Raw genomic sequence first — 22,434 nt, 5'->3', positions numbered from 1 at the left:
GCCCCCTCTCATTGTGGGGGATACCTTCCAAGACCTCCAGGAGATGCCTGAAACCTCCAGACAGCACTGAACCCTAGAGATACCGTGTTTTTTCCTATACATACATACCTATGATAACGTTTAATTTATAAATTAGGAACAGTAAGAGATTAACACAATAATAGAACAATTATACTGCAATAACAGTGATGTGAATGTGGTCTCTCTCTCAAAATATCCTACTTTACCATGCTCACCCTTCTTCTTCTTCTTCTTCTTCTTCTTGTGACAGGAGATGATAAAATGTCTGAGATGAAGTGAGGTGAACGACAGGGGCATTGTGATGTAGTGTCGGGCTACTACTGACCTTCCGAGGATAAGTCCAAAGGAGGACTGTAACTTTGGATAAAGGAAGGCTACTGTATGTTCCCATCCAGCAACCCGTACATAAAAGCTATAGCTTCCCGTCTGGAAATCCATGACCCACCTCCCGATCTCTTTGCTGTCTCGTCCAGCATGCGCTGCTTTCTAGACTGTAGGTTTCCAGCCTAGAATCTAAACCATCCCTGCGTGTCTCACAGTATTTCAAAATAAGTTATGAAATTCTCAAAACAGATCAATGTAATAAGCATTTGCTATAAAGAAATCTGCAGTGTAGGGTGTCAAGAAACCTAAAACCCCAGAGATGATGTTGCAATTCCCAAAAGGATACAAATCCCAGCTCAGGAGAAGCCAAAGAGGCACATATGGGACATAGAGCAACCTACAAATACTTTCGAGATGAACGCAGTTAACAGCCATACCGTTAAACCTCTGCCCAGAGATCTGAACGTCAGGCCACACTGTCACGAAGACCACGTTCTGCGGAGGGCAATGGACAGACAGCAGGACAGAGACTTCTTCTGTTTACACTAGTCCCCTCGTCCCAGAGCTTGCCACTCTGACAGGGCAACGTCCAACACCACCTAATGTTTACCTCTCAACCACCACAGTGAAGCTCTGAAAATACATCCAAACAAAATAAACACCCACGTCAATGTTACAAGTACAGTACATACATTAAAATCACGGACACAAAATGAACCACCACCACAAAGAAAAAAAGTTACACCTAAGATTTAAATATGCGATTTGAATCTATTCGTGGACAAAAAAGAATCAGACAAGTAGGAGTTTCTTCTGAGAAGAGTAACAGCACAGAGGCTTCCTTCTTTGCTCTGACCACAAAACTCAACCGCAGGGATGAAACAAAAAGTTTTCTGGAACTACTGAATTTTCAACGAAGTGTGGAGTTAGGAACCCAAGGAATAATATTCTATTAGACCAACTAACTCAGGATGAAGACAAGGAAACTGAGTCACGAGTGGCTAAGGAACTTGCCTAAAACTAAAATAGCTAATTAGCGGCCGAACTAGGGACTCAGGTTTCTGAAATTCCACAGGAGTGCCCTTTCCACAGCACCACGTGGGGGATGACGGGGGATGGTTGGAGAGTTTGCAAAAATTCAAAATGGACGTGGCCCCTTGCACATCTGCCCAGAGTGGTTTCATCTTACATCGCCTAAGGGACTCTCCTGTGACAAGCCAGCACTTCAAAAGTGCTGCTTTTTCTAATAGGTAGTGGCTTTTTTTTTCCTTAGACCTATGTGTGATCGAGGTGATTAAAACCAAGTTGGAGGTAAAGTGGTACACATGCCGACAGTAACTCAAATACCGTTCAAAGAAGTCACTGTTTGGCTTTCGAGGTCAAAAAGTAATTTATGGAAAAATATCCATATAATAGATATTTTAATGGATCCAATTACCAATAAAATAGGCACCATAAGGAGACCACCTTTAGAATCTGTTTAGTAAGGACTTGAGGTACCCAGACATTAAAAGAAAAAAATATATATATACATACATATATATATATATATGAATGATAGCTAGCTTTAGTGAGGAGTTCTTTGAGCACTGCTCCCAGAAATAAAACACAGCAAGGAGAGACCCAAGATTATACCCCAACACTGACTCACTCAGACACAGCAGAGAAGAAGGGGAATTGTGATTGGCAGAACATCAGAAAAATCCAGGGGGCTTTTTTTTTTTCTTTTAAACCTCAGATATGTGGAAGAAATGATGGGGGAGTAGAACGTCAGAAGAAGGCGCCTGGGTGGCTCAGTCAGTCAAGCATCCGCCTTTAGCTCGGTCATGATCCCAGGGTCCTGGGATCGAGTCCTGCACTGGGTTCCCTGCTCAGCAGGGAGCCTGCTTCTTCCTTTCCCTTTACTGCTGCCCCCTGCTCGTGCTCTCTCTCTCTCAATTTAAAAAATAACATCAGAAGAAAAAAAAGTAATGAAGTGGCAGAGAGCGCATGATGTAAATGGGGGAAGGCACAATGGTGTACTTTATCCAAGAGGACAGCAGGAAAGCCCCCATCAGCAGAGGAAAGCTTCACTCAAGACCTAAGAACCAGAATAGGTTTTCAGGAAATCTGGAAATTTCTGTCTGGGTGCAAACAGCGGCATCTGTCTACCTATCAGGTCTGGCCTTTTGCTTTTTTGCCCATTAAGGAACTTGATTTTATGAGTTCAATCCGGAGCAACCAATGCCAATTGAGAAATTATACTGAGAAGCCTAATGCTCAAGGGGACTCAGCTTATTCTCAACCCAAAAGGTCCAATGTCTGGGCAAATCAGTTTAATACGGAACGACTCTGAACAAAGGGCATTAAATCACGCTATCTATTGTAATAAGACAAGGCTAGCCTGTGCACGCATTGAGACTTCTGTTGTCTGTTCAGGGTGTCCTTTAAACATTAATTACATTTTGAACTCTTCTTTTTTAGTGTTCCTTTTCATTGTCCCACATGCCTATCCGTAGAACGATATTCCCTCCCAGCAGGTACGGCCATGATTCTGAATAGTCATGTACTTTAAAAATGGACGGGATGTTACAGCAGCACAGAAATGCACACGGAGACACACCTAACCAATCACAATCCGTGGAGTAGAAAAGCTAAAAGGTAGATGGGAAAAGCAGTTAGGCAGAGCTTGCAATCTTCGGGCCAAATGCAATCTAGTGGTTTTTAAAATTCTCTCTCTTCATAGCTTTCTCGCCCAGCAAAACCCCTGTAGACAACAGTCAATAAGGCGCACATAAAGTTGAATGGTTACAATATTGGAAATGCTGATACTGATACGTACTTCTCCCAAAAGCTCAAGAAATTAATTTACTGAGCACCTACCGAGGACCAACAGTGGAATAAAAGACTCTGACATCAATAGTATGCTAGTAATATTTAATATTAACCCATAAAACAAAACAATGACTAAATATGAACCACATAAATTATAAAATGTGGTAGCAGACTGGGCAATTCTTGGAAAGGTGGTTTTGCCAACAAAAAACGTAAATATGGGGGCGCCTGGGTGGCACAGCGGTTAAGCGTCTGCCTTCGGCTCAGGGCGTGATCCCGGCGTTACGGGATCGAGCCCCACATCAGGCTCCTCCGCTATGAGCCTGCTTCTTCCTCTCCCACTCCCCCTGCCTGTGTTCCCTCTCTCGCTGGCTGTCTCTATCTCTGTCGAATAAATAAATAAAATCTTTAAAAAAAAAAAAAAAACGTAAATATGCAGTAATCTTTCTCCTGGGAATTCAACCCAAAGGAATGGTCCAAAAGACGAAAGAGAACACTACATGGCCAAGGTGTTAATAGCATTTTATTTACGATAACAAAAAACCCTCGAAATAACCCAGATAATCAACAAATAGAAACTGCAAATATAACGTATTAGTTCAGCGAATTACTTATACATCTGTTAAATTTATGTACACATGAAGACTGTGTAGAAACAAGAAAGGTATACGTAAAAATATATGTGGGGTAAAGAGCAGAATAAAAAGTATTCACTCGATACATTATTCTATTTGAATATTATACATACACATAATTATAGTTATATAGTTAACAGAAAGTTTAGAAGGACTATGTAACACAGTGGCTATGATTAAGTGGTAGGATAATTAGTGTCAAGATTCTTGAGACATTTTAAAAACCAAAGTATGGTTGTTTTAAAAAATGGGCTTCGGTGTGATATCCGCAGGCACGAAAGTCAAGAATTATGGGTGCTAACCCCTATGTCATGGATAGATACCTCATCACAAGCAAAGTATGCGTTTGCAAGACCAAGGTCCTCAAAATAGCAAAGAAGAAGAGATGATGATGGGTCGCTCACAGGATGGCCATGCAAAAAATGCACTTGTATTTGACAACTCAGCACACGAGCAAATCAGAGTATGCTTCCTCCACTTTCCTTGGGAATCTGCAGCAAGGAGACAGGAGGGATACTAACGGTTTTTGCCACTGCCCTCCTTACCAGCAACCTCAAACAACTCATGGACATCAGCAACCATATACTAATTACTCTATGATAAACAGCAGATTGTAAGAACCACAAACGTGTCCTATGTCTAAAAAAGCTGTGGGGTGCATCGAACGTTCAGCATTGGTTAAAGACAGAGTCGGATGGATGCAGGTATGTTAAAACAGTCAAGGTCTCCTTAGGTAAACAACTACAACCTTTTGCCTGACAACAACCCATCAGGTTAAGCAATGTGTCTTAGTCCATTCAGGCTGATACAACACAATACCACACACTAGGTAGTGTATACACAACAGAAATTTATCACTCACAGATCTGGTGGCTGGAGGTCTAAGATTACGGTGGCATGGTCTGGTGAGGGCCCTCTTCCAGACTGCAAATTTCTCCCTGGATCCTCAAATGGCAGAAGGGACCAGGGAGCTCTATGAGGTCTCTTTTATAAGAGCACCAATCTCAATTCAAGAGAGCCCCACCCTCAGGACCTAATCACCTCCCAAAGCCACATATGAATTGGGGGTGGGGGGCAGAAAGGACATATTCAGCCCATGGCACCATGTAAGTGGATTCCACTGGTAGGCCAACATTCAGGCTTGGAGGAGAATAAAATGGAAGAGGAGGAAGAAAGTACTAGGCGGTAGACAGGGTAACACTAACTGATTTGGGGCAACACTGTACAGGGTCCCATAGTGGGGGACCATCAAACCAGACTTAAAAGCCATATACACATATAATACATTTCACACCCTTAGCCTCAACTCTCCCAAACACAGAATTCAGAGAAGCAGAACACAGAGCAGGTGCAAGTACTTCTTTTGTCTTTAAAACTATAAGCAGCTTAAGAAAACATTTACCATGGAACGCCCGGGTGGCTCAGTGGGTTAAGCGACTGCCTTCGGCTCAGGTCATGATCCCAGGGTTCTGGGATCAAGTCCTCTGTCACGCTCCCTGCCTGGCTGGGAGTCTGCTTCTCCCTCTGCCCCTTGCCCTGACTCGTGCTCAGGCATGCATGCCCTTGCACTCTCTCCTTTGCAAAAATAAACAAAATCTTAAAGAAAACATTTACCATGAGCATGACGACCTTCAAGAAGAGTTCAATAGTAACCTTTTGATAAATTCATTCTAGATACGTAATGACTCAGTACAAACCAGCATCCTGTTTGCACTGATTTTTGAGTTTCTGTAATTACCTGGTTTCTTCTGTATTAACATTCATTCTCACTTACTTTGAGCCTCAGAATCCCATTTTCCCAAACGATTTGCCTATTACAAAATCAAAACTTCATAAACCAATGAGTCCTCGTCTTCCAAAGAAATTTGCAAAGAATTCCCAGAAGACTTACATAGAAGGAACTTAAATTGAAATAAATCATTTCAGGAACAAAAACCCAACGACTTTCACGGCAAATCTATTCAAATTCCTTCGTCTTCAGCACTAGTCTGAGTCTTAATATTCACACGATTAACATCCTAAATGCTTGTGTACTTTTAACACTCTGCAGTCAGCGACTACGACTGTTCAAATAGACTCTGCTTCGCACACGGATGTCTGGTTCACACATCATCTTGCTTCTCCCACACTTGGACTTGCTTCCCACCGAGTTGTAATATTTCTTACAAACTTTGTAATGGGTTTCTTAGTTCAGAGGATTTTTGACATTCCTCTGCTAAATGAGGCATTTGCACTCTAGTGGTAGTTGCAAAATCCAGCTAGCATTCCCAAATCCCAGCACCACCTCCCATCTCAACCCTCTCTCTGGGTCTCTTCAGTCTGCGGACTCCGGATTGAATGGCCTAAGGATTTCTCTTATCTGCTCTGAAAGTCTTCTTGCTTTTGCTGTGAGATCTCAGAGCCTTACACGAAGAAATATAACCAAGGATATTTATGCGTAGGTCTAAATACCACTATTTCTAAGCAGAAGGCAAAGGCAAGTGTACCCAGCAGGCAACATGACACTTGTAAAGTAAACCAAGTGAGAGGATACAGTTGGTAATAAAAAGTTTTAGTTTACAGTTTGAGGGGGGGAAACTATAGGGAAGGCTGGCTCTTGGGTTTCAACTGGTATTTTCTGCTATATAAACCATACGGTAACAGGGGAATCTGAAAACCACGGAATTAAAACTATCCAATGTTAGGCAACAGGATCATAAATAAATCCTCTCTCCTAAGACTTCAAAATATGCAACAAAATTCAGTAATTTAAGTTGGTTCAGCCATTTCCCCAGTTCCATAGTAATTACTACCATGACCTGATTCAAAGATAAAAGTTACAAAACCTCAAATCAAATACATGTTTTTTTACTTTTGTCACTATTCTAACATAAGGATAAAGATGGATTTAGATACAGTGTACTCAGAAAAACAGGAGACCAAAGAAAGAAAGAACGTGAAAATGAGCACTTTTTTTTTTTTACAAGGGCTTTCAGAAACCAGGAGAGAAAATTATAGACTGTTTTATTCAACGAAATAGATGAATAACAACAAAATTTGTTCTAAAAGGTTTGGTTTTAAAATACCACCATCAGTAACTGCAAAAATCAAACTGTGAACAATGATGAAACCAACAAAATGAAAATTTCAAAGCCCAGCCCGAGCAGAATATAAGGAAAGTTGTGTACTTCAATATTAACGATGGCACTATAACCCGATAGTCTTTCTAGAGAGCAATCTGGCCGCATGTAACAAGATCCACAAGCAATTCACGCTCTCTGACTCAGCCTACTTTGGAAACTACATCCCAAGCAAATAATCTCCAAGTAAATAAATGCAATTTGTTCAACGTTTGTTACAATGCTATTTACAACTGTTAAAACTGGGAACAATCCAAATACCCCACCATCAGGGAACAGGCAAGTCAATGATGGCATACATGACGGGATTATTGATCCCAACCCTTTGCTCCCTTCCTCCACGTCCCGGTGACTCGCCCGGGAATCCTGTGGGGTGAGTGTAGGTCCCTAACTCATCGGGTTTTTCACCTGGTCATGTGATAATACACTTTGGCAAACTGGATGTGAGGGGACAACATATTTGCCACCTCCATGCTGCAGCTTTAAATGGGACTGCATGCTTCTCACCATATTCCTGCGCTTAGCCACGAGAACAGCATGTCCCAGATGGGGGCTGTCCTTTAACCGGGGTTTCTGCGTGAGAAGACAGGGGCACAGCACCACGCCCAGTCAAGCCACCAGGAGCTGCAGCCCATCCACAGCTCTGACATAACGTGGACAAGGAACAAAAGCTCCCTGTTTTAAGCCACTAAGATGTTGGAACCTTTTTGTTACCATAGCAAGAACTATGAAAATACAACAGTCATCAAAATGAGGCAAATTATAGGAAAACATATTTAAAAAAAAGCTTGTTAAAAAGTAGAAGACAAGAATAAGAAGCAGTTACTGATGACATCCAGGCAAAATAAGGCCGGCCAAGAGGCACCTAAATTAACATAGAATGATGTAATAGTTTATCATTATTTCTTCTTATTGATGAAGCATGTGTGTGTGTGTGTGTGTATATATATAGAGAGAGAGAGAGCTTTAATTCCCTTTTAAATGCTACCTTTATGTAAACATATTTTCAATAATTCCATACGTATCATATTGATAAGAGCAATAATTCCAACAAGACTTTTTTTGCATGAAATGATGTAAGGATTAGTGAACACTTTTGCCAAAAGTGAACCTAGTGTAAGGGTTATTCTTCAGTCTTTAAATGTATCAATTTAGGGCTCATCAAATCAAAAGGAACCATAAGAAAAGAAAAACCACAGAGACAAAAGCCAGACTTATTTGCTGGGATAATCCACTCCCTAGGCACCAAACGTTGTGCGCAAAAAAAAAAAAAAAAAAACCCAAGATCTAAAAGAATATCAGCATCTGAAAATAAAGTTGTGCGACCTTTCAGTTAGTCTTCACAAGCTATGTTTGAAATTCCGTTTGTATGATACGAGCATCACAAAAATGTTCATCATAACAAGCAATCTCACAGACAATTATCCTAAAGTTAATTCAACAAAAATAAGCTATTAATGTCAAGATCCTCACTATCATCTTCTATGGGATAGCGAGAAATGTAAGTGTATGTATTTTCAGTAATCAAAAAACAATAAAGGTAATTACAGTATATCAATTACATGTAAATAGACTAAATATCAATTATTAACAAGTATGAAAAAGCATGTATGTATGTCAAAGAATACATAAAACTACAACTATAAAAATATATCTACTTAGGAACAAAGACTAGAAAAATATGAAAAAAATTTTTAAATGGCTGGAAATAGACTTGTGGGTAGACTTTTACTATGTTTTTTAAAGTTGTAGTTATTTTGAGGGGAGAGAGAGTTAATGCTTGTATTTGCAAAATCTGTACTTGCTATGAAATACATCAATGACTCTCAGTTAAAAAGCAATCTGAAGTGAGCTTAAAGTGTTGTGGGGTTTTTTTTTGAGAGAGAGAGAGAAAGAGAGAGAGAGAGTGAGCGGGGCAGGAGCAGAGGCGCCCAGAGAGAGAGAATCTCAAGCAGGCTCCACACTGAGTGCAGAGCCTAACGAGGGGCTTGATCTCATGACCCTGAGATCAAAACTTAAGCAGAAATCAAGAGTCTGACGCTTAATCAGCTGAGCCACCCAGGTGCCCCTAAAGTTTCTAAAATCGATTTCTGATCAATATCTTCCTCACTAAGGCAACCCTGGACTAGTAAATGGAGTATATTACATCGAGCATAATTTCATCACTTCCTGCTAACTTGAGGTCCTTCTCAGGAACATCAATTGTTGTACTATATCCCCTAACAGAGATGATGTCTGCCAGGGCCAGGAAGGAGAATGTGTGCCCCTCCCCCCATAGACACTCACTCAATAAAGCGCGACTATGGAACCGTTCTAGGTAATGTTTTCTCTTTTGCCTCCGGGAGGCAGTGATGCAGAGTGGTTACAAGTTCATGCTCTGGGCTTGTGCCCAGTGTCAACTCGGCTCCATCGTTTACCAGTATTTGCACGCCAATGGTGTTACACGGGAAACCAGTATTTACTAGCTGTAGGATCTCGTGCCTTAGCCTTTCTAAGCCCTGGTTTTCTCATCTACAAAATAAGTCTGCGAGTACTTACTTCAGAGCTGTTGTAAGGATCAAAACAAGAATCCACTTAAAGTGCTTGACAAAGTACTTCCACACCCTAAGTAGTAAACAAAGGCCCCTAATATCAGTCTCTGTCTGGTGGTCATCTAAGGTGTCATCGAGCTTGCTTCTTACCATCACCGGAACTACTGTTACTCTAGCCACTGGTCCCCAATGCCCTGAGGCATGACTCCGAACCAGGGCTCCCAGGAAGTCTGATAACCGTCTGTAATAGTGCTGTCCAAAAGAAACGTAATGTGGACCACAAATGCAAGCCACACAGGTAATTTTTCATTTTTTAATTTTCTAGTGGTCACATTTAAAAGCAAAACAGAAGAAATTTTAATAGTAGACTTTATGCAACTCAATATATCCAAAATATTATTTCAATATGTAATCGATTTAAAAATATTACACTTTTTACATTCTTCTTTTCTTTTGTACTAAGTCTGCAAAGTCTGATACGTATTGGATATCTACAGCTTGTCTGAACTCAAATGAGTCCCATTTCAAATGCCAAACGGTCCCATGTGGCCGGCAGCTACATTATTAGTTGCTTGTTACGTTCAAGATTAGGCCACAGAAAGACATCCCCCCCTTCAAACACATCAAAAGCCATTTATTAAAGAAACCGATGGACGGACGAAAGGAAAGAGAGGAGGAAGGACGATGTTCCTGATCTGCACAGACGTCTGGGCCTCACGTCGCATTAAGCACTTGAGCTGTGGGGTCAGAGAGAAGGGGTTCAAATCCCACTTCCTCCACCAACTAGCTGCAAAAAGACTTTCACCAATAACCTCTTCAACTCTCTTATTTCCCGGGGAGAAGCTATGGATAAAAATAACCTCTCTTTCATAACACTGATACGAGTTTAAAGGTTGCAGAGGGAAAGGAGTTTCCATACATAAAGCTCTGCTTTGTGAAAGGTCAGGAATGGGGGTAGGAAACATTGATGAAAGGGGTACGGAGCAAATTAGCTTGAGGTAACAAAGGGGCCACAGTGGAAGGAAAACTGTTCAAGTTATAGTCACAAAGCCGGTGTTAAAAATGCCCGGTTACACAAAACAGCTTTAACAGCGGCAGCTATTAATAAAATAATTGCAATGACATTTCTAAAGCCCTCAATGGTTTTATACCTCGGTAGCCTGCTTGCTTTCTTCTTGGCAGTATCATAAGCAAGGGCGGGGGGGCTGATTGCCAGAATTTGGAGAACCAAAGTGTTTTAGGAGTGCCCATAGGAACCACAGCTTTTGGCCTCAATGAGATGGGACTACTGCACATGCCTAAATCTTCCCTGGAAGGATGAGGTTCCTGTCGTGCCACAAATGTCACCTGAACATTACTCTTCACTGTACAAATACATAAAATTAGATGAAATGTTTACTGTCCCTAAAACTTTCCCTGAAAGTTTGTGAAGATTTCTGGTATTTTGTTTTAAACTTGCTCTTCTTATTTTTTGAATATTTTACTTTATTAAGATTTTATTTATTTATTTGACAGAGAGAGAGACAGAGAGAGCACAAGTAGGCAGAGCAGCAGGCAGAGGGAGAGGCAGACTCCCCACTGAGCAGGAAGCCTGACATGGGGGCTCCATCCCAGGACCGAGGGACCATGACCTGAGCCGAAGGCAGCTACTTAACCAACTGAGCCACCCAGGCATCCCTTAAACTTGCTCCTCTCATGTGCTCCCCACCCCTCCAAGAAAGAGCCAATTAATAAAAACAAAGCGAGTCTGGTCTGCAAATCAAGATTTTTAATATTTACCCGCCTTAATAATCCAAGTCACTATACTCTCTAATTTATGTTGAGTTTCTTCAGGACAACAAACACGACGTCTCTATTCCAGGAACCCTCTAAACCAAACCTTTTCTAGAAAGTATTCCATAGGCTATCAGTGTCCCTTGAGATGACACGTGTCCCATCAAATCAAATTTAAAAAACCAGGTCCTACTAAACTGAACTCAGCTTTGACGCACTTGGACTGCAAGACTTCCTGGAGTGTTTAACACACCCACATACACAGACCACACTGCCATGCTCAGCCATTAGTACATTTACCAGTCTACAAATGAGAAAAATAATAATATGAATCGAGAATCACATGATAGGGAGAGTCTAATTATCCCAGGGAAACAGATATTCTTTACAAATCTTTGCACTGGGTTTCTGGCCTGATATGCACAGCGCACAGCCTTTCTCCTTTTTATCATCCCTGATAAATATCAATCTTGAATACATATATAGTAATTAACCCATCAGAAGCCTCCAAATGAAGACAATTTATTATAAAGGGAGGGAGAAAGAAGGGAAGAGAAAAGACTGGAGGGGGAAGATGGGAGGAGGAGGGAAATTCCTTTGAATAACTTAGTGTAAACATCACCTCATACTGAGCTAAGCTAAAATGCCCAAATGCTTTCATCAGGATGAAGGGACATGAAATACACACTTGTACCTAACCCAGCCCTTGGAAAATAGCCTCATTTTCAAAACAACCAAACAGCTGCTCGGCAGAAGCACAGCACGATTCATCCTTTCCAGCCTTTATTTTTAGATGCCTCTTTAGCAAAACAATAATTTTCTAAAGAATATCATTAAGATCCGTAGGTGTCATCTCATTATTTTCCAGTTTTAATTCGTGTCCTATCAGTCACACATGTCTCCCTCCTAAATCACATCACTATATCCTATTTCATAACAAATTCCTTGCCTTTGAATAAAAGAATTTATAAATTTAAAAATGTACAGATTCTAAAACAGGACAGTCTACCCAGAATGTTAGGGCCACTCACGGGTTTAAACGCGGGGAGTCTACAAGTCAATAATTTGGAGACTTGCACATGTCTAAAAAAAGTGTACCTTCATCATCTAAAGCCATGTTTTACAAAATGTATCATGAAAAAGAATATGCTTAATAGATCACAGGATTTCATGGGCAGAAGTGAATGCTAATTGCCCGCTGGAGCCTTTTAATGAAACTAATTGCTGGCTGGAGCTGTCACCACTGACCCTGGTAATAGACTAGCACACCCTTCATAAACCTAATACAGCATAATCCTCCTTCACGACGGTTATTATAGCTCTGCAGTGGGACACGGCTGCCACAGAAGTACATTCCGCTGCCTCTTCTCTAAATGGATATGTCACTTCTCCAGCCCGGAGCAAGGACGTGTTGATGGCAGACGTCACCCTTACAACAAGTGGTACCACTTCACAGCCCAGATCGCCTTCCAAACCCAGACACACGCGCACCCTGCCTGCGACACCACTACAGAAACCACCACCAGGCGCCCCGGTGATGGGGGAGGGGCCGGGGGCTAAAACATGGAAACAAACCAAGAGAAGAAAACCCATCACCCGCCACCAGAAGGCAAATGGGAAAAGCGGAAGAAAGCAGTTCTTCTTAAAACAACTGGGTTTGGTTTAGGAAATCCATTCCATTTACAGCCTACATTTCAAATATTGAGCCCAAGAGATACTCTCTTCGATTTGCTTCGAAATTTTTGGGGGGGCGGGGGGGGGAGAATACTTTAAGAAAACATGACTTCAGTTACAAACATTAATCTTTCCTCTACTGTGCAACAATTCCCCCAACCTGTTACTCTGCAGCACGTGCCAAGACCCTAAAGAGAAATAAATGACAAAACACACCCAGGAAGAGCTCACCACTTTGGGGACGCAGAGGAACAAGTGACTAGCACACAATGTGAGACACATCAGTAAAGAATGGATGGAGCACAACAGGAGGACAGACCAAGTGACAAGGAACTCTAACGATCACAAGGACAGGTCGGACAAAACATCTACAAAGACATAAAAATCATACTAGACATTAAAAAACAGAGGCGAGATGATTACGTGATCAGGTGTGAAAAAGAATTTAAGGGAAAAGTAACAGTAAGAGCAGGAGTCAACGCCCAAGATTTCAACTGTGAGAAATGTTTGCAGAAGAGTGACAGGGAGCTGAGAGACGCAGAGGCTGCCAGTCAGGTTAGGTGGGAATAAGAGTGTGTGAGTCTTCAATGCTCCACTAGGGAGTCTGCATGTAAAAGTGGGCCATTTTGTGTGTTCTTTGTATTAGGTATTTTATTTTTTAAGGATTTTATTTATTTATGAGAGAGAGAGCACAAGTGGGGAAGAGGGGCAGAGGGAAAAGCAGACTCCCCACTGAGCAGGGAGCCCAACACGGGGCTCGATCCCAGGACCCTGAGATCATGACCTGAGCCGAAGGCAGATGTTTAACCCACTGAGCCACCCAGGGCCCCCTCGATTAGGTACTGTAGACTACAGGAGAATGTAGTAAATATACGTGTTTCCACCACCCAGCTTGGGAAAAAAAGCACTAAAACCTCATCACATCTCAGCCCTCACTTCCCCCTTACCCCACCCACCCCCTGTATTTGGTGTTTATCCTTCTGTCATCTGCTTACACTTTTACTACAGACACAGGCATCTCCAAACAATATAAGGTGGCAGGACAGATTTCAAGCGGGAGAGAGAAAATATCAGACGTGCTTAAAACAAGACTCTGTTGTGTGGAGGTAGACGGGCCTCCACACTGGCAGCAGCGGGACAGGTGACAAAAAGGTGTCGAGAGAGCTGTCATCACTGAAGGACTGTCATAATGAAGAGAGGAGAAGCAGCCTCAGCCTTGGAGGGCGTTCCTGGGGCAAGGAGGAGGTAGACCTGAATACGCTGCCCCAGGTGACCAGCAGCAGAAGAGAAGCGACAGTCTGCACGGAGCCCGAGGCAGGATGTGGACACAAGTGCGTCAGGCGGCAGGCGCCGGCCCGACACCAATGAGGGCAATGGGGTGGATCGGCCAGAACACAAAGCACAACTTGGTAAAGGCCAGGCGCAAAGGGGCAGGAGGACCTGACCAGGGAGTGTGACATGGGGGAAGGCTGCCCAGAGAGGTGGGATTTAAGGTGGGTCTCAAAGGACAGTTTTGACAGGCAATGCCGAGTGGGAGGATTCCTGGGCAGGGGAACAGCATAACCAGAGGTGGAAAAAATTATTGGGCCTGTTCAGGAAACAGCTGCAGCTCGGCAGAACCCTGGGGAACAGAAATCTGAAGAAATCAGAGGGCCATTTGGGGGATTATTTGCAGAGAACCTTAAATATCAAGATGAAGTGTGTACAGTGTGTACACGTAATTCATAATAAATTCACTTTCATGACCATGAAATCTGCCTTAATCCCTTTTACTTGGGAACTAAAATAATGGCAACAGCCAAACTTGTGATTTGAGGGATAACATCAGTGATATCATTGCTGCTTATTATAGTCCTATATGCAGAACAGGCTGTCTTGGTTATGGGCAGGCTGGCAATCTGCTGGGACACAGTGTCATGAAGGGTCTCTCTCTCTCACTTTAAAAACTAGGAACCCAGGGGCGCCTGGGTGGCTCAGTCAGTTAAGCGGCTGAGGTTAACTTCAGCTCAGGTCATGATTTTAGGGTCCTGAAATCGAGCCACGCATCAGGCTGCCTGCTCAGTGGGAAGTCTGCTTTCCCTCTCCCTCTGCTGCTCCCCCTGCTTGTGTGCACTCTCTCTCTGAAATAAATAAAATCTTAAAAAAAAAGTAACCCAGAGGTTGAATAATGAGTAATTCTGCCTCTTCCTCTTTAATATAAACTACAAAATGCATAGAAAGGAAGTTAAGCATATTCTAATCAATGTAGCTAAACCTGCAAAAACAACCTTATGCCTTGTCCTCCAAACACTCCTACTTCTTAATTCTTCTATGATACGTACAGTCCCCTTGACCTGCAAGGTTCTCTAGGTTTGAAAAATGAGGGGAAAAAATTATCCCATTTTTTAAAGTTTCCAAATAAAGCAGAATAACATTAAGAACCAGAGTATCAGTAAGTTCAGAAAACAGCTTAGGGATGTGGCCCATCTCCTTAGGTGAACTAATAAGATGCGAATAATAAATAGCACTGATAACCTGTTCACTTTTTTAAATCACATACAGTCATTAACATGATGTAATTTGCCCAGAGCACTGAACCTATTAGAGACTAAAGAATAAAAACTCCATTCCATTCTTTGAAAGGTAGAAATAGTAACTGTCCCTACTTCATAGGGTCACTGAAAAATTTAATAAAAGCACTGCAAGTGCTATGAACACTGGGACAGAATCAGCGGTGATACATAGAGGCCCAGGCTACTGCTATCCAGCATCCCTATAGGCTGGAAATTCTAATTCTGAACCAAGGAAACGTGACTACTGGTGGAGAGGCTTCTAACTTAGTAGCGGAGACAAGGAGATAAACATATACCATAAGATGAGACACAACTCACCAACAGCTAAGTGCGAAGTGCTTTGGGACTGTAAAGAAAGGAATGCCTAACTGGTGGTGGGAAGGAACGTCAGGGAAGGCGAAGCTTTAGTTGACTGCGCAGGGGCTAAGCAGGTAGCAGAGGGGAGAGGTCACTCTGGGTGGGAGTATAGGAAGGACCAGGAGAATTTACCACCCCCAAGTGTTAGGGCACCAGCATGGAGAGAAAGAGCAGCAGATAATGGGAAGGGAGTCGGGGTAAAGAAGCTTTATCACACAGGTAATAAGAATCAAAAGAATTTAAATAGTATTAAAAACTGTTTAAAAAAAAATTGAGAGGAAAGAGTAGATGAAGAATAGATGACAGGTAGCCTCAGGAGCTCTTAACGATCCCAAGGGGCAGTGAGGATGGAGGCAGGGAGCGAACTGAAGAGATGTTAGAGGGTCTAAAGACTAGTGGGGTTCGTGATGTGTCTGCGGCTAGAGCCTGAGGGGCGCTAAGAGTGAGGCGCTGAAGAGAACGCCAAGTGCCTGCTTTCGGCGGGGAACTCAACAGACGGCAGGGTCGCTAGGTCAGGAAACGGACACAGCACATTCTGTGGCAAGAAATCAGGGAGTTCGGTTTGAGACAGGTGGAATTTGGAGACCCAGACAGACAGAAATATCAGATACACCAAACTGTATGGAACCCCGCGGAGGGGTCTGGATCGGCGATGATAACCGAGCAGACCCACTGCAATGGAATCATGTCGTTTCTGCTCTCAGGGGCCTGACGAGGGCTCAGCAAGTGACTCCCGGCCTCTCCTGAGCTCGAAAACTACCAGGAACAGGATCATTCAAGCCGGTGTAGTAAGAACCTTAAGTGAGTATCACAGGAGCCTGAGGACAGGGGTGGATGGCCCCCTGAGCTCCGTGATTCTCGAAAGGCAGCTGGTCAAGGACCAGGACTATTAGCATCACCTGGGAGCTCCTTAGGAACACAAATTCCCAAACCCCACCCCAGGCCTCCTGGCTCCAAAGCCGCAGCAGGTGTGGAGAACAGCTCTCTGGGTTTTAACAAGCCCTCCGGGTGATTCTGATGCCCACTAGAGTTTCTGATCTAACGCCTTAACTATGGCCCCCATTACTTGAATGCAAAGGAGTATGAAAAGAAGAATTCCCAGGAGACGGATTTCTAGAGACTTGAGGACATTAAGTGTTAAGTAGAGGGCAGGTAAAGGATACAGCATTGGGAACTTTTGCTCATTTTCAACACAGAGGGAATTTTCCCTGTGAGCTAAAAATCTGTAAGGCAAATTAGAAGGAGTCAGTGACCCACGCGGTAGAGCTTCCTAATTTAGGAATATGGCTCAGTACTAAAATTTCAAACATCACAAATGTGAAGAAGATGTTCTGCTCCTCAGAGCATACCACACCAGCAGCCAATCTCCTTCTCGTTTTCTCGTCAGACACCTCCCAACATCATTTATGGGGATGGCCGCCTAGGTTATGGGATCTCTGGGTATGGGAGAGGCCTCTGGGTCAAACTAAGTGAGCAGGCTCAGGACAAAACCTTTGAGCCTGAGCCGGGCCTTATTTAGTCCCCTAAGGAACTAAACTAAATCACCCGCGTATCAAACTTTACACACAAAACTGATCTAAGAATGGTCACAATGTTTTTTTTCCGGTAGCAAGGACCATGAAACAAGTCAAACAAAAGCTGGACGGGAGAGCAAAACAAAACCAAGCCAAGAAATACAGAACCAAGGAGCAAAAGAGAAAGGAAATTAAAACAATGTTAATTGCCATTTATAATCCAACTTAGACGTAGAACCACCCCTAGCCCACAAGGAGTCACTATTCCCTTTCATCCCCAGCGTCTCTAAGCCCTCATCGACAAGCATTGCCTCACATCCTCCCATTCAGAATTATAAATAATTCAGAGATTATTTTCATAATCAGTGTGCATATAATATATCGCAAAGGCATGGCTGGTCTGGGGAACACGGACTTCCTCTCCCCTCCCAGTGCAAAAATCACAACCAGATCTGCATTTTTCCTAGGCTTTCTCCCCGACCTCTCCAACGGGTACTCTCATGACCTCTCGGCCTGCATGCAATCCACATTGGGGATTCTCGGCTGTAAGAACCCATCTGCTTCAAGAGCGCACATTACTACAAACCTGTTCTACTGACGGTTTTCCAAGCTGCTCCTTTCTTCTAACAATCCCTCCTGTTGGGAGGTTGATATGAAGATCAAGGAGTTAATGTTTGTCAAATACTTTAGGTTTCTCAGATGAAAGGCAACATTCAAGTTCAAGAGACCCGAGCCTAGCATTACACTAGAAGTGTTGCAGTTGACTCTGTATCTGGGCTTCAAAGAAGGAATGGAATCAAGGCTGCAAAGACACTCCTTCGTGAGGATTGGCTAGCTTCGGCGTTCTTGCTAAATGCAGGCAGATTTACTCTTAACATTCTTTAATTAACTGGATCCCAACATTAGAAATACAAGGATCTTTGTAGTAGCACCAGACCCTTGTAATAGTAAGTGGTGTACAGGGTAAAGGATCCTTTTCTCTGCCCTTCTTTAAGTGGCTTTTCCTCTCCAAGCTCCCCTACTGTCTGATCGTGCAATACTAAACCCCCTCCTACAGAGGGGCCACATGAAAACTGCCAGCTACACGTTTGCTTTGAGCCAACAGACCAAAAAAAAAAGAAAAAAAAAAGTCAAAGACAAAGCTTTATGTGTATGTTGGCAAGCATGTGAATTCAAGCTGCCGGGAAAAAAAAATGACCCACACTAAGAACACATTCATGGCCACCTAGAACTCCTCAAACATAGAAATAGCCATTCTTGACCTAATACCTACTCTGTGCAAGGCCTTATGTCAGGAGGGTAACATACAGCAGTACACCGAATTCTCCGCAGATATCCTGGCAAGTTAGAGGTTACTGGGCCCCACTTTGTAGACGGAGGAATTGAGATTCCAAAGGACTGCAAAATTTGTCCAACATTACCCAGCGAAAAAGTGGTGGAGCTGGAATTCAAACCTAGCTACATTTCAGACTCGCAAGGCTGGACCCCTGGCTCCAGCACCACGCTACACAGGAAAGCTGCAGGACTTGCTACGCCCTGCTTGGCCTGCTCAAGAAGCAGCCCATGGGACTCAGACGGGGCAGGGTAAATTCAATCAATAAGGGGAGATCACAAAGTCCTATTTCAAACATTTGCTTTCATCTCCTGTTTACCAAAACTTGTTATCCCTCCTTCTTTTCGAATCGGCCCAACCCATAATGATTTAATTGGCTAATTAAGTATTTCATCTTATCTCTTTCCCTGGCCTTATCTCTAACAAAGTGCATAGCACAGTTCTGAGGCTTAGAATGAGTTCAAATTCTACACGACCACTGGTGACCAACAAGTTCAAATGCAGCACAGCAGGTGACAAGAACAAGCATATGGAACCCAGGTGGGCTATACCGTGCCATCAAAGGATTTATGTTTGCTTCCCTGGAGCAAAAAACATAAACCCTTAGTAAGGAGGGAGGGCATTAGGGGAAAAAAAAAAAGTCCTCATAGTTCTTGACCCCCGGCCCATCCATTCAGGACAAAAACGAATTCTCCTAAAAATTCCGATTTTCCTCTCTATTCTTTAGGTTCCTCCATATTCAAAGAGTCTAACTGTTCTCTTTCCATGACAGCTGTCTGGCCCACACAGTATGCACAAACCTGAATAACGAAAGTGTGAATAATAACTGTGTTTAAGCCAACGATGGAAGCTGGGCAAGCAGGGGGATTAGCAAGAAAGAGCTTCCCTTCAGCCCTGTCTCTCATGCAGGGCCTACACCTCCAATAAAACTCCTCTCAAGGGGCTGTTCTTGAGATAAGAGAAGGTGTTTGCGGAGGGGCTTAGATAAACACCCCAGATTGTACTCTTTCTGCTCAGACGTACTGGCCTGAGGCTCAGCGAGGCTGGACCTCTGCCACCTGAGCCAGGACTCAGCCACTGGGAAGACTACTAGGACAGCCCCGCAAAGAGGCACCCCTGAAAGGCAACCCACGTACAGAATGCTCCCGCGCTAAGGTACCTTCCTAGGGGGGATCTGCTGAATCCTGGACCATCAGGCTACAACAACCCGCTAGAAGAGATTCTGTTTCTAGCAAGTTTCAGAGGAAGGAAAAGTAATCCTTACAACTGTACGAAAGCAAGAACGACCTTTAAAAGTAGAGAAAACGATCACAAACACACTGACCGGTCAGGTGGGTGGACTCATCCTGTTGGGTCGTGGCCACCCATCTGGATTAAGCAAAAGAGCGTCCTGCTGCACAGCTTCCACTAATGAAGGCTGCCCTTTCCGTGGCAGGAGCTTTTAACCCCACCACCAAGAGATCAGCAACTCACGTTACAAGGTTCTGTAACGCTGAAGTATTATAACCTACTGCTGTCAAGTGCCTCTTTAAAAGGGAATCAAGTGCCATTCTAAAGAAAACAGGCATGGGCCAATTAGTGCCAATTAAAATTTAGATGGTCACCCAACTGCTCCTTGTAGAAACAGCACGAGGCATGGAGGTGTGTCTAAACAGAGACCTGTGCTCCTCTGAAAACACCTGGTTCCCATAAGCGGGTAATATGCTTCTAGGTTAATTTCTGATACCTATCTATCTTCCGTCTATCATACCCCAAATAGCTGGGTCAAATAGCTAGCTTTTTGAATTCGGTTTTGTTTTGTTTTGTTTTGTTTTGTTTTTGGATGACTCTCATTTTGCACAAGCTGTTTCTTCTACCTGGAATGCACTCTCCTAATCACTCCTGCAGGTAAGCACTCCCTTAACCCTATAAACTCAGGGCACACCTTACTCCTCATCTCCAGAACCAAGCCTTCCTGGCCTCGCACAGCAATTCTCCCTCACTCCGCTGTAATTCATGATCAAAGCTTGTTTAAGTATCTTTGCATCCTGTTTTCCCAGCACAAGAGTAGCAGCTCAATACCAGGCTTGTTGAATGAATGGGTGAACCAATCCAGTTTAAGAAATTAACACATTGGTGGAAACCCTGTAACCGTATCTTCTGCCTGCAGTCTAGAGATTTCTCACCTTCACAAAGAGCCTGCAACAGCCAGTTCCTGGACAGACCGAAGCCCGAATCCCCCAATCTCCTTGAATTGTAGGTGGGGTTGGGGTTGGGGTGACAGGAACTGAAGGAAGTGGGAGGGAATGCTAGGTAGGGACATCACTACCTCACTGCTCCCTCAAAAAGGTGCAAAACTGACTTAACGAGTATCCAAAACCCAGATTTAGGGGTGATGTCAGGGAGAAAGGACAGGCGCACCAACAACACCCTCAGAACTTGTTAACTCTCAGAACTTTGGGAAAGTTTGAGGTGAAGATCTGTTCTGAAATTACGTGGCCACAGGTTTTCCCTAGGAGCCAGACCGACCACCCAAGCAGAGCCAAGAAGGGCCAAGAAGGCCAGGAGTTTGGTGGCATGGCTGGGGCCTAGTGGGAGGGCATAAAAACTCTCCCTCGAAAGATCCTGTCCCCCTGGGGAGGCGGTGGGAAGAGGGTTGACGGGGAGCAGCGTTCCTCCCCCGCTGGAACAACAGCAACGTCGTTCTCCTCTCCTCCTCCTGCCCTCACCGCTTGGGTATCTCCAGCTGCCCTTTCCAGGCCCTCGCTCGGTTCCCAAAGAGCAGGAGAGAATGGGGAGGAGGAGGAGAGGGGGTGGGTTTAACCGCAAACTGTAGGGACAGCGCTCACCTTCCACCTTAACTACCCAGACAGGACGCGCGCCTCACGTCGGGCAGCTCCCACCCGGCCCGAGAACGCCAGCGGCCCGGCCACCTCGCGACCCCGCTGCTCTGCCAGCGTCCCGGGCCGCCGATCGCAAGCTGGCTTTGCCAGCGTTGGCCTCAGTTCTCGGCGGGGCGCCCGGAGAGCGGAGGCGGCCCCCCACCTCCGGCCCGACTCCCCCGCCGTAGACGACGCTTACCTGCTTACATGGCCCCGTCCGTGCCCTGGAGTCCCGCGCGGAACTGCCGCAGCGGCGGCGGCAGCGGAGCCCCAATTCCCTAAGGAATTGATTCCAGTGGCTGGCGGAGGAGGGGCGGAGGGAAGGAGCCGGAGGAGGCGAAAGGGGAGGGAGGTTTCCGCTGCGATCCCGGCGCACCGACAAGGAGAAAAGGAGAACCACCTAAGCACGGGGCTGTCCCGCCGGAGGGGGGCCGGAGCCAGGAGGCCGGGGAGGATGGGTGAGGTGGGAGGGGAGGGCGGCCGCCCGGCGTCTGCGGGTCCCCGAGGACCTCAGCCGGGAGGGCCGGCAGCGGAGCGAGGAGGAGCGCGGTAACCTGCCCCGGGATTGCGCCCGCTGCGCCCGCTCGCTTGGGGGAGCAAAAGTTGGGCAGAACTTTCCGGGGCCGCGAGAGCCCGGGCGGCAGGAAATGCGAGCGGCCGGGAGAGGAGGGAGGAAGGGGCCGTGCGGTGGGAGGGGACGGAGCAGGCGCCGGCGGCCGCGGCTCCCCCACCCCCGGGCCAGGCGGCGGCGCGGGGGGCCGGAGGCGGAGGGAGCGCGGGGCGCGCGGCCGGGGGCGGGGAGGAATGCTCCCGGGAGGCGCGCGCGGCGGGGCGGCGGGGCGGCGGGCGGCGGGGGGGGGCGTCTGCGCGGGGGAGCGCCGAAACTTGGAGCCCGAGCTCCCGGGCTGGAGGCGCGCCGGCCTTGG

At 44.9% G+C, this 22,434-nt stretch overlaps 1 protein-coding gene across 1 annotated transcript in view; it reads right to left on the bottom strand.

The window, feature by feature from the left end:
• Positions 1-21,999, bottom strand: part of PTPN14 (protein tyrosine phosphatase non-receptor type 14) — a 166,003-nt gene extending 144,004 nt beyond the window's left edge. The window contains exon 1 of the mRNA XM_040636335.1: positions 21,708-21,999. The gene's annotated coding sequence lies outside the window, so the exon portion shown is untranslated. The remainder of the gene's footprint in view (positions 1-21,707) is intronic.
• Between the last annotated feature and the right edge of the window lie 435 nt (positions 22,000-22,434).

Source organism: Ursus maritimus, unplaced genomic scaffold (assembly GCF_017311325.1).
Source record: "Ursus maritimus isolate PB19 unplaced genomic scaffold, ASM1731132v1 scaffold_2, whole genome shotgun sequence".
In the NCBI taxonomy this organism is placed as follows: domain Eukaryota; kingdom Metazoa; phylum Chordata; class Mammalia; order Carnivora; family Ursidae; genus Ursus; species Ursus maritimus.
The sequence above is the reverse complement of the archived record's forward strand: the minus strand, read 5'-3'. Positions and strand labels throughout refer to the sequence as shown.